This window comes from Chiroxiphia lanceolata, chromosome 2, assembly GCF_009829145.1.
Source record: "Chiroxiphia lanceolata isolate bChiLan1 chromosome 2, bChiLan1.pri, whole genome shotgun sequence".
In the NCBI taxonomy this organism is placed as follows: domain Eukaryota; kingdom Metazoa; phylum Chordata; class Aves; order Passeriformes; family Pipridae; genus Chiroxiphia; species Chiroxiphia lanceolata.
In genome coordinates, this window is record NC_045638.1 from 29,011,366 (window position 1) to 29,024,112 (window position 12,747).

The 12,747-nt window shown below is 43.2% G+C and overlaps 1 protein-coding gene across 5 annotated transcripts in view; it reads left to right on the forward strand.

Moving 5' to 3' along the window:
- FHL2 (four and a half LIM domains 2) overlaps positions 1-12,747 on the forward strand; it is a 60,234-nt gene that overhangs the window by 7,655 nt on the left and 39,832 nt on the right. Inside the window, exon 1 of one of the 5 annotated variants that reach the window (XM_032680920.1) lies at positions 10,193-10,227. The exons of 3 other annotated variants lie outside the window; for them this stretch is intronic. The gene's annotated coding sequence lies outside the window, so the exon portion shown is untranslated. Of the gene's footprint in view, positions 1-10,192; positions 10,228-12,195; positions 12,217-12,747 lie in introns of those variants that run through there. One more of the 5 variants, XM_032680913.1, reaches the window with a different exon arrangement.

The following is a 12,747-nucleotide window of genomic DNA, read 5'->3' on the forward strand; positions in this document are numbered from 1 at the left end:
GAGATAATACATAACAGAATGCAGAACTTAGCATAGTATGCACAGGAAGGAAAATATGAGTCTTGTATAAAATGTCTTACAGAAGGTTTTCAGGGGAACTTGGGAATGTGTGGGTATCCCCAATGGATATTGATTGGGAAGACTGGAGGTGGAAAAAGGAAAGCATTAAGATAAACTGGGGTGATAATAAACATGAGGAAATAGAGGGGGAAAGAAGATAAAAGGGCCTAATTGAGTGTACACTTGCCTGATGGAGTCCTATGCTTCTACACCACCACCTATCCTGTATTTTCACTAAATCCTATTTCTACCTATCTTCTCTGAGCATGTCATTCTCTGTCCTGAGTCATTTAATGTGATTGCTACCAAGCTTCAAACAAGACTAGTAGGATTAGGGAGTACCAGCACCCAGAGTGGGACCACAGACCTCTGAGGTTTGTAAGTCCTAGTGCCAGCAGCTGAAGGAGACTGGGAGCTAGGTGCCAACTAGAGGACGGAGTGCCTATGACCAGCTCCTGAACTATGTATTAAGTATGTCCTGAAATGACACACATCGTGTGTATATCCCAGTAGCAGGTTTCAATCCTCATTCCCCAGAGAGGGGCAACAAGATTGGGCTGTTCATGTTTGTGTGAGTGCTGGTGGTGCTGGTGGCACTGATTCCTCTTTGTGCTATTCCATGTAACCAGAAATGCATATTGTATGCATGTGTGTGTTTGCCAATTGGGAATGTACGCTCAGCCTCGCTACAGGTTGTACCCACGAACATGGACCTGCAGCAGCCCCACCTACATCACAAAGCTCATGAGATTCAGCCAACCCTAGCACCGTGAACTTGCTGGAGACTCCTTACTGAGGTGCTTTTCCAGCTTTCCAGAGATAAAGACTGTGTCCCAAGAAGACTTCATTATAAACTTCCAAATGTCCCACACAACTCACGGAGAAATATCTGGTTACCTCTGGCTTTGTATTTTTTCTAGGAGAATGGTCCAACACCCCCTCCCCCCCTTACTGAATTGTGGCTTATTTGAGAATGGAATGATAGTGGTTTGCCAGTTATCCTTAAATCACTCCTACCACCAGACAGACTTGAAGATAAAATAAGGAATGAATTATTCGGGAACCCAAAGATCAGCATTACAATCTCCTTATTTAGAGGCAGCTGTGCATAAAAAAAAGAAAACTTACAGCTGCAGACAGATTATTCTAACTCTGTTATCTGGTTTTTTTCCAGTTAAAATGCTCTCATCATGCTTACATACCTTTCAGCTGGAAACTTGCCTTTGAACAAGACCTGGTCCAAAGCGTGTATTTCATTGAGTGGATGCTTATTCAGCGATATGTATGTCCTTGCACACCTCTTTTCTTCCTTGAGGTATTTCAAGTCCTCATCACGTCTCCCATTCCTGCCATCATATGAGCTGGGAAGTATTGGTGCCTGCTGGATAGGTGGGTTCTTCTGCCCAGACAGGGAAAAAATATCTTGGTGCTTACCTTAATGCATGCTGCCTGTGAAGGAAAGCTTCTCCTCAAAGGCAGATCAAGATTCAGGCCTCCTTGCACTAATTCTTTATACACTCAAAACACCAGCTCATATATATGTATAAACCAACAATCACAGTAGATATAAACATATAAACAGTGATAATGAATGCAGTCAATTAGATCTTGACTGTATTGAGATGAGAATTAACGGTAATCAAATTATTTCAGGCTGAAAATGATGTGAACATGCTTGGCAAGAGCTATGCCCCTGCAATACCCCATGATGGGATTCTCTTCCTTTGAAGGTATGGAGGTACTGGAGGAGACAGTTTCGGAAAACATTAAAACCAAAAGTCATTTATCATATTTATCATATTCTGTATTCTGTTAACACTGCTTTATTTTTCATCTGTTCTTCCAAATCCAGGATTCCCATTAGCCAATGCTCTACATTAGGTAGTCCCTGTGTTTAGTTCTCATATGTGACACTGGTGACAATCCTCAATTGCAAACTTTCGAAAGTGGTCTCTCATGGCAAAAATTTTTACTTCTTTTCTAAGGACTGTAGATATACCTGCCACTGTCACATGAACAGGAGGATGATCTTGTATTGTTTGACATTACCCTGATCTTATCTCTGGGAAGAATGATTTTGACCTAAAAAAATAACTTTTGCTTTTGCACAAGCACTGCTGCCTAGAGAGTTTTATACAGAAGGGTTGTGCTTGATAAGATTCTGTCATTCAAATCTACAGAGCTACCACAAGAAAGCTGAGCAATTTGACCTGCTAGCAGGAGCAGAACTGATCTGTTATTTGTAGTCACACTGAGACATGACACAAGTCGTTTTCCATCATAGCAGCACTAGGTCCCACATTTGAAGGGCTTCTCAATTCAGTCCTTTAACAAAACTGTGACAGAAAGAGTACTTTGGGAGCTGTGTTTCTGAGATCCCCCAGTCTTCCCCTACCACACTTTCTCCTCCTCCTGCTCCTCTTCTTCATCACCATCATCAAGATTTTTCAATATTCAATATATATTTTTCTAAAAATTTGATCTCCAGAAGGTGAAGTTGTCTCCAGAGCCCTTCCTGACACAACAAAAGATCAGGACCAAAGTAGGATAAGAGCCAGAGTCCACAGGTCTGGGATCCAGTGTTGTTTTAGGATTTGTTGTGACAATCCACAGAACTGAATGCCCTAAAAGCACTTCAGCATGCAAGGCAGAGACAACAACTTCTCTTTCTTTCTATTTGTTCATCTCCCTTGGTTCTAGATTCTTCAATGCCAGAAGGCCTTTCTTTTTATAGTTCTTTAGGTCTGGCAACTGTCGAACCAGTGCAGGCCAAAGATCAGTTCAAACCGTGGGTGACGCCCACGGCTCATGTAGTGACTCAGAAAAACCTTCTTGATACACTCTTGCAAAGAAGCACATTGTTCCTAAAGGACAGAAAGAAGCATTGCTATCTTCTGAGTAGGAGCCAAGTTTAGCATGATCACATATCAAAGAGACCTGTGAACCTCTTGCCTCCATCTTGGCAGGGTGCTCTCCAGAATGTTTGATATTTGTGCCCAAAAATTAAACGGCAGATTTGTTTACAGAAGTGTTTTCCAAGAAATGCTAGGAATACACTCGGCAGCTGCCCTGATCGCCGGTGCTGGGCATATTTTGCGTGTCTGGGTGATTTATGGATTTGAACTGCTTTCTGCACCCCTCCTGTTTGAGAGGCAAGGGTGAGCTCCAGCACAACAGAGGAACCATAAAACAACAGCTGCAAAAGATAGCCAGAGCTCCTGCCTTGGTTTGGCACACTTTGCCAAAACTGTGCCAGGCACACATGCTTGTGTGGGGCTGGATAGGGGAGGAACACCACAAGAATGTTTGTCAACTGCAAGAGAAGAGGAATAACGTGTTGTGGGGAGATAAAGTTAAATGAGGAGGTGTGGGGAATGAGGTAAAGGTGCAAAACTGCAGATTTTTTGAGAAAATGTCCATTAATCCTTGAGAAGAAAGAAATGGTGGCAGGGATACTAAGGAGGCAGTGATTAAAAGGATTATCTTGCAGGTTTCATAGCTTGAGTAGAGAGGGGAGGTTGGCAGACCCCACTGCTGACACTGCAGGTATCTGGTGCAGAAAGGAAGCAGGGGAGAGATGTGATGTGCCAGACATAACAGCCAAGAGAAGAGATGGTGGAGCACAGAAAGAAATGCAAAGAGAATTATGGTGATGCTAAGGTGGTCTGGTATCACCTTGGGTAATGGTTTTATGAGGTATGCATGCAGGCGGCAATTAGGAAAAGGTCAGCAAATTCATAGTCAGGATATGTGCAGAAACAGAATGCAGAAGAAAAAGGTCATCAAATTCAGAGTCAGAATATGTGCGAAAGCAGCATGCGGATTTTGCATAATAAAGACTTTAATTTCACTGTCCTTCAGTCATATTGAATGTAAGTGCATCTTTTCAAAGCATGAAAAAGACACTTGTGGGGTTTTTTTTCCCAACAACTTGAAAATCAGAGAGATCTTCATGCATTTTGATCAGTGGGTAAGAATTTTACTAGTCTCAGCTGACAAGACACATATAGTGACACATGTCACTTCCTTGCTCAGCATGCTTTGGTTTTGTTTTCTCCACTCCAACGACTTAATGGCTAAACATGTCTGTCAAGTCTTTCAAAATAATACGCGGCCATAGAGCTGATAATTTGTCCTTGAATTGTTTTTGAAAAATCTAACCAGGTTGGCAGCCTCGATGATGTCAGAAGTAGTTGTTATTTAACTGAGGGATCATAAGAAGCTGTTCTCCTGGTAAACGTCATGTTGTCTGTTGAACTTGACCATAAAATTAGGGTGACAGTTTTAATATGTATAACTTTTTTCATCCACCAGCAAAATCATTGTGACGTTTCACAAAAGGCATCAATGAAACAGATAAAATAAATACAATCATCTGAAGACTTTCTATATTATGGATGAGAAAATCAGTGACCAATGAAAAGAGAAAACAAGCATCTGAGGCTTATCAGAGTCATGTGCAGGATCTGAGTAAGGGGCAGTGGCAGGTGGCAGGTTTGACATTAATTTTGTCACTTGTATCCAGACTAATCTAGGCTCTACAGTGAAATGCTTCTCATTGTGCTAAATGGCCTAAGAGGTACACGGGAGCCCTAGGCTGCACTTCTATCATCAACATAACAAACTTCTAGCAAAGATTAAATTACCAGTTGATTGTGTCTCCAGGGGAAGGATATACACTGTCATGCCAACAGCTGCTCTTTATAAACATAACTTTTTAATATTGCTGGGCTTGTTTCAAATTGCACATGGTGGTCTTCAGCAAGCTAACCTGAGCCACCAGGCTTGTATCAAGTCAACACCAAGAAGGCTGACCATGCTCCTACTCCATAGTGTGCAGAGACGACACAAGGCTTAAATATTTTTGTGCAAGATTCTACGTTTATCACCACTCCAGCTGCATTATCCTAGTTTCTATTTCTCCACTGTTTTGGGAAGTGCCTTTGGAGGTAGTATAATGTCAAACTAATTTTAGAGCCCAAGTCCTACTTTATATGTTCTAAGAACAGCCTATTGATTGAAATACAGTAATGAGTGCAGCCAGGGTGATTTTGAGGTGCTGAAGCACCTCTACTTGAGATCATGTACCTTCCACCCAATGTGAAATCTGAGTCAGAAGATGTGGGGAAAGAGCAATCAAAGCCAGTCTTGGAACATTTTGCTGAGAAATGTGCTCCTGCCAGAAGGATCCGCCTATTGGCTGTGGAGGTCTGGGAAACTCTTAGTCCACTAAGGGTTGGGGGGTTTTATCATTTCAGTATTTTTGGTTTTATTTTATCCTTTTTGTATTTTCCAAATCTTGTTCTTGAGCAATGATCTCTCTCATAGTTTCCCATACAAGTGGGAAACTTGAGCCCCAGAGAGCTTAATTTGATTTTTTTTTCAAAGTGCTTGGCACTTCCAGCTCCTCTGTCCTTCACTGAGACTTTCATGCACTTGCCAGATAACAGTTGTCTCATGAGAAAATACCTCTCTTCAAAAGGTTTTTTTGCACACATACTCATACATACTGGTGGAGTTAGGTACAGCGGGGTAAAGATATTAATTCAGACAGGCAGGTAAATGTGCAAACAGGGCACCAAAATTCAATGTTACTGGGATTGCTTCTCTCAGCTGCTTTGAACTCAGGCAATCACTTGGATCCCTTTGTCACTACAACTCACAAAAGTTTATATCTTAGTTTGTTGTTAGGTGAAGCCTCCTTAGCTTTGTCAGGACTTATTTTAGTGGATTCCGAGGGTGGATTTAGCTTTGGACTGAAGAAGTTTCAGCATGATCCAAAAACAGCAGCTAAAGCATAGTGAATAAGTATTTCAGCCAAAATGGGAAAGGGCAGACATGGGGCCATGCAACAGCTGCTAAGAGCAGTGGCCTTTTATGAGCTGTAACATTTGCTGGGCAGACAAATGGAGAAGTGAAGAAGAAATTATTTCTGCTTTTCCAACTCTGTTTGCACTCTGAAAACATATCCAGAACTCCCTCTCGCTTGACAGTCACCATCCAGTCCTCTCTTTACTCGGGGCATCTGTCAGCGCTGTGTCACCAGGTCTGCAAAGTGAGCCCTGAGATATGGGGCCATTAAGTAGGGGCAGAAAGAAGCCCGGGGAAAGGATTCATCTCCCTCAATGTGAGTGGGACAGGGGATGGAGAGGGGGAGAAGGTGGAAATCTCCCTAGGTTTTTAACGCAAACTTTGGGTTTAGAGATTTTGGAGAGTTCAGTGTCTGAATTTTCAAATTAAGGCTCATCTGCATCATTTATTTGAATGTGGCATTGTTTGTGCTGGGGGAAGAGCTCGTGCCTGTGCTCTGAGCTCTGACAGCCATCAGGCATGAGGGGAGCAAGCTGCAGAGACTGGCCATGGGATGGACCAAACATCCCAAGTATTTGAGTTCAGAAACAGCTGGAGAAACTCACTGAAAGAAAAGAAAAATAGTTGCATTGAGGTCATTAAATACGATTTGCTTCTGCCTCAGAGAGTTCTCAACCCAAAACATGTGGGAATTCAAGAAACTGTTCAAGGATATACCTACATCTGGTCCAACAGATATTTTTGAGGCACATTACACAAAGCAAGGGCATCTCATGCTAAGTGAGGTACATTTCACATAAATTCAGTCACCAGAAGTTATCCGGTGATTGAATTTATGTGCAAGTAAGTCTGGTGTGAGCCATCTCCTCTCAGCTTGTAGTCAGCAGGAGATAGACACCTCCAGCCCTCACAGAAAAGCACGCAGATAACAGGCTTACACTGGATGCCAGCTTTTGATGTCAAAAATTGGGTGAGGTGAACTGCTGATGACAATGTCCACAGAAAACATGCAGGTCACAGGGCTCTGGGTGTTTCAGCCTGCTCTCCAGCCTGAGCATATCTTTGCAGCAATGACGTCTTCCTGGAGGTTCAGCTCAGAACACAGCACATAAGGGGAAACCAGGCAGAGATTAGGCCCTTGGAAATCACACTTGCTTTGCTGCTTCATACAAAAGCACCTCCATCTCACCTGTGCTCCAGAGTCTGAACATGGTGGTGGCAATGAGGACAGCTGCCCACCAGGAGGAAGCTAGGGCTGAGTTCCTCCAGGTACTTCTCCATCCCCAGATATCTAGAGGTCACTGGCATCCCTAAGGCTGCTGCTGCTAGAGCCCAAATGCTGCCTGCCACAAGCATTTTCACAGGTCTGGGAAGGCCTGAAGATGTCTGATGCTCCTGGCACCCTATGTGCCTCCTGGCAAAAGGCTATGTGGCCACAGGTTTCCATGGAGGTTGGCATTTGTGAGTGCTCTTCCCTCAAGTATGAGGGGGCTGGGTGTGGAGTTTTATGTGCAGATGCCTAATTTGGAAGGCACTGATGTGACCTGTGTCTGTGAAGGGCTAGAGGAAGCAGACAGACCAATGGCATGCTAACACAGCCAAATCCCAAGTTCATAGTGGCAAATGCTAATCCCATCTTCCTCACTGCTAGTGCCTGAGTGTAAAGAGTTTGCAAAATATTGACTACCAGCAAAATCTCCACAGACTTCCTCCTCCCCTCTGGCCCTGCTGCTAAGTCTCTGGCAGTCAGTACCATATGTACAGAACCTACCTCTAAATCTTCCAAATTAGATTAAAGGCTCAACAATATCATAACACAGTTTTAATTGCTGTGCTACCTGCCATGAACCGCGACAACAAGGTCAGATTTCCATGAATATCTGTCAGTAGAGCTCTTCCTTTATTAAAGACTGTACTAGTGCAAGATGGTTAGATTTTTGCTTGTTAAAGCTATCCTGAACACTTACATCCTTCTTGGATGCCCATACTCTGGCATCTTGCATGGCTTGCAGAGAATGGCAGGGCCACTTTCAAGTAGTCCTCCTTTCCCTGAGGAGGCTCATCAAACAGTAAAGCAATACCCAAAATAAAACTGGGATAGTCTAAATAGAGGGACAATGGGAACCAACCAGCTTCAGAGGATGTTTGCTCTTTTCAGAGAGAAAATCTGAACTGTAACCCATCTTCTCAAGTTTTCAAATGAAGTGTGCTGGGAGGCCACATTTACACCAAGCTGGTCCCCAGTTGCTGGATGTGGACACCAGATCCAAATATGCTCTGCAGCTGGGTTGACACCTGGGGATTAAACATGTCATTACTGCCCAGAACATCCTGGACTGGGGCAGGGACAACCGTCGTTTATCCAGGTTGTTCCTACAACATCACCCAGATCCTTGAATTGTGCAAACAAAAATATTGGCTAACGTGAAAAGGTTGAGGCTTTCCAGAGCTGTCCAAAGATATGTCTTAACTACCACATTTTTGCTGCTTCAACAGCTTTTCATAACTGTTTATTGTTCTGGGAAATGTGAAAGGGCTGTTTACATGGTAGCTAAAGGAACATGTGGCAAAAGGCCACTAGATCTAGGATGAACAATATTTTTCTGAGGAATCTGTGGGATATTTCTCTTATCTCCCTAACCAAAGTCTCTGGGCCATGCTCCTCATCCATGGTTCTTTGAAGCCAGGCATTTCTGCATGGACAAAAGGAGATGTGTGAAAGTCATTTGTTCCCAGAGGCTTGACTCAGGCTGTCAAACCATGCCGCTTGGCAGAGGCTGAGGACATGCTGTTATAGGCTTTTTAATGTTAGGATGAATGCTTCAGATACCAACTTCTCATTGGTTTGGAGTTATAACCATAAAACCTGACTGGGCTCCATGTCAAACCATAAATCAGTTTGTCATGTCAGAAAGCCTGGCACATAGTTTGTGTTAGTATCCACTCTCTGAAGCTTGACCCGCACTTGCTGTCCAAATGAACTGCTCAGAGACAAGTTGGGAGGTCATGCTATCTCCTAAGGACTATGGTTTGACCAGACTTCTGAAGAGAAGAGAGAGAAGAGGAAGATGAAGGGAATGAGGAGCTCTTCAGGACCAAGGAAGTAATAAATAAATCTGGCAAAGAAATTGAATCCCTCAGCAAGTAGTGCTGCTTCAGCCAGGAGGAGGAACAACCAGCAACCTCAATTCAACAGCACAGTACTTTTCCAGATAACTATGCTACTGTGTAAAGGAGAGACATTTACCTGCACGCAGAGGTTGCCTGATGCTATTTTTTCACCTCCCTGTCTTAAAGAAAGGTTTTCATTTTCCTCCTCTTAAAATAGTTTAACTTTACATCTATGGATGTAAAGGACTATGTCTCTGTTGCAACTTTCTCTGCAGAAGTACATTGCAACGCAGAGATGGACCCAATACTAGCAAGGAGATAGACAGGTTGTAACCCCACCTCCGCACTGAGCCTTGCTCAGACAGGTTTTCCTCCACAGCCAGTAAGACACTGCCCATGGGAGTTGCTGGAAGACCTTTTTCCACATCAAACCTCTTGTTTTTTCTGTGTACAAGAGTCCATTTCACTCATCAACACAATTATATTGCAGTGGGAAGGGAGCCCTGAGCAGAAAACTCACCCCTGAGCCACATTCCTGCTGCCAACACAGACTTCTCTTGTGATCTCATCAGGTTAATCTCTAAAGTCGCTGTCTTTTTTATAGTGAGATGATAGCACTGGCACTACAGCTCCCTGCACCAGGAGGTGCAGGGCTAAAACAAGGCAGGCCCTGAGGCACAAAGTACCTTGCAAAAGGCTGCACACCTGGGGTGGACAGACAGACAAAAAAAAGAGAGTTGGAGTTTGTTACATTCACAGAGCAGTCGAAATTTCTGAGGGCATTTCTGTGAATCCCAGAGCCTTGACAAATAATCTGATTGAGAAATTAGAGTTGCTCATATCTCAGCCAAAGTATTGAGCCCTGAAACATCGCCATCTCCTTACAGGTCCCTCACAGGACCTTCTTATAGCAGGTGACTGTATTTTAAGGTCAGGCAGTCCCCAATACAGCAAAGTGACGGACTGGAACTGCTCAGGAGAACAACAGCCCTTTCCTTTGGGGGCCTCGTGCTGCCCTAGCCGTGATGCCTTAAAAGGCTGGCAACACAGAGATGCTGCAGTCCTTATCTCCTGCCAATGGCTGGTGTTTTGGAGATATTATATTTATAGCTCACCCGAAGCACGAATGCCCAACTGTCTCATTACGAAACATGTAGTTTGGGCAATCCAATAAATCGTCGAGTCTGTCCCTGTCCTCTCTTGTTTGCAGACTCATGAGCAGAGGCAGCACTGAGCTGCAGCAAGGTAAGACAGCGCCTTATTTTTGTTTTCATTGTTCTTTGAGCCCTTTTCTCCTTTTCACCTGCCATTTGCAATTTCTCAGAACTTTTTATAGACATCTTGAGGGGAGTGCTGCTTTTTCAGGGGAAGAGTGTATTTTAAGATATTTATTCCAGGACACACACAGAACATCCCTCTTTGTATTTCTAGTCAGCTTTTGGAAACCAGGTGCTAACTAATAGCTGCTCTTCAGTTTCTTCACTAATAATACATTGTCATGTTTTCATGCTCTCAAGGAACACAACCATGTCTACCTAGAGACTCTTCCCTGGTTTGAATAGCAAACTGAATGACTTCAGGCAGAAAGCTTTTCTTTAGTTTTTTTGGGGTTTTCCCCTCTATCAGTATTTTCTGCTTTATGTTGAATTTTTGGAAAATGAAGAGATAGTGGGGAAAAAAAAAGAGGACAGAAGGAATATTTTACTTTTTCACCTCTTTCACATGATTTCCTAATGGTCATAAAAGAAAGAAAGGAAAATTATAAGCGATGCTCGCTGATTTCATGTTTTAAACAAGTACTGGGTATTGATTACAGCAGCTGTGTGAAAAGGGAAAAGAAAGCAAAGCACTGAATCATAACTGGGTGTTACAATTCCTGCAAAGCAGGAATTCTTCAAAACTAGCCTGTAAAATAGCATTACTAATAACTGCCAAATGCCAATTATCAGGCTATTGTTACCTTAAATTACTTTTAATCTCATGAGAGCATTAATTTTCAAATGAAGCCAGTAAAAGAAGAGCTCTTAGGGAAAATAAGGTTGTGCATGTGTGTACACTTGTTTAGATGCATTTACACATTTTTATTATAAACATTCTTATAACCAAAAGTTTTCAAATCCAAGGATCACTAAGTGTAACACAAAGGTAAGAAGTATCAATTAACTTTTAGTCCCAAAGCTAAAGCTATCACACTTTATACCAAAGTTTGTTTACTATTCCATTATTTAGGTAATTAAATGAAAGACAGCATTTTCTAAAATGCTGAGCCCTATACAGGCTTGGACAGGATCTTTTGTCCCTGGTACCCAAGTACCTGGGGAGCATGACTCCCTAGATCTGACACAAAGCCCAAAGGACAGCCCAATTCAGTTTGAGACTGAGCTCAGACCCTAAGTAAGGATTTCAAAGACAGAAGTGTAGATCGTTAGTTGGTCTAAAGCTGCTGGAGATCCACTGACTTTAGATGAGTGGTGAGTGTTTACATCAGGTGCTATTGGGCCAGTGGACGTGGAGAAGTTGGGTCTGGTCCCAGGGCTGCCTCCTGGGCTCTGCCAAGGCAACATGTGCCATACACCTGATAGTGCTCCTGCAGGAGAGGCAGCCCTGAGCTGTGCCCAGGCCATTACACACTCATAGCCTCTGAAATTGAGTGGCCACATCCAAAACATATCCTAGGGATAGGATTTGCTCTTAAGCCGTGCCCAGGTGGGAGAGCCCCATACAGTGTCTGGGCAACTGACCAGCATGGCTGACTGAGTCTCAGTGCCTGGCAGCATCTTGGTGTCCTATTTGATTTATGATTGCAGCTATGCCTCTGGGGGTGCTCCCATGTATCCAACCTTACCTACGATGGGGACCCACTGCCATGGTGGATGCCCTCAATTAACGTGTCTGTCTGAGCTCTCCACGCTTATGCTGGTGGGGGCTGTGACAGTCCGTGTAGATAAAGCTGAAGCAACATATTTAGGAACAAGTTTGTTCCACCTTTCATGTCAAGAACAGCATGTAAGTGGAAAAAAAGAGGAATGTAAAATACCAAATTGTCTGCACATGTGCCTATCTTATGTTGAGGCTTACTGTCCCCGCATCGATGCCTCGGCAGGCTTAATGTCTTGAGACACTGCAGCCAGCATCTCCACATGTCTCCCTGTTCTTCAGCAGTAACAGTCTTGCAGCTAGACCATGGTCTGCTCAGATGTGCACAGAGCTCCAACCTTCTGCTCCACAGCACTGGTAAGATGAGTTTCATAAGTTATCCCACAGGTAGCGTGTCCCACCAGAGAGTGCAGAGTTCTAGAGGGATCCCAGTGGGAGATGGCAGCTGCCTTCACTGGTGCTTTGCTCCACTTGGTCTGTTTATCCAAGACCTTTCTGCTAAGCTAAGCTGATGTGCCTCCACAGTAAGTTGTGCAATAAAGAAATTGTGTGCAAAACTAATATTTTTTATAGAGTAGTCTCACTTCTCCCATGCCAGAAATTTTCTCATGTCCTCAAATTCTTTGTCTATCATCCAAGCCTCAGGCTAAAACAATGAAAATAAGAAAATCATTCTGCTTGGACACTTAGTGTAAAAGTAATGCCACTGGTGTATTGACAGTGTTTCCTTTTAAAAACAAGAAGCAGAAGCAGCATTCCAATCATGTACTGCTAAACATTAGGTTTTTTAAAAAAACCTGTGTTGACCAGAGGTCTTTAGCTCGAATAAAATGCAGGAATATAAAAAATAATGAAGTGATTTTTCACTGGATTTGAATTAAAAAGTGA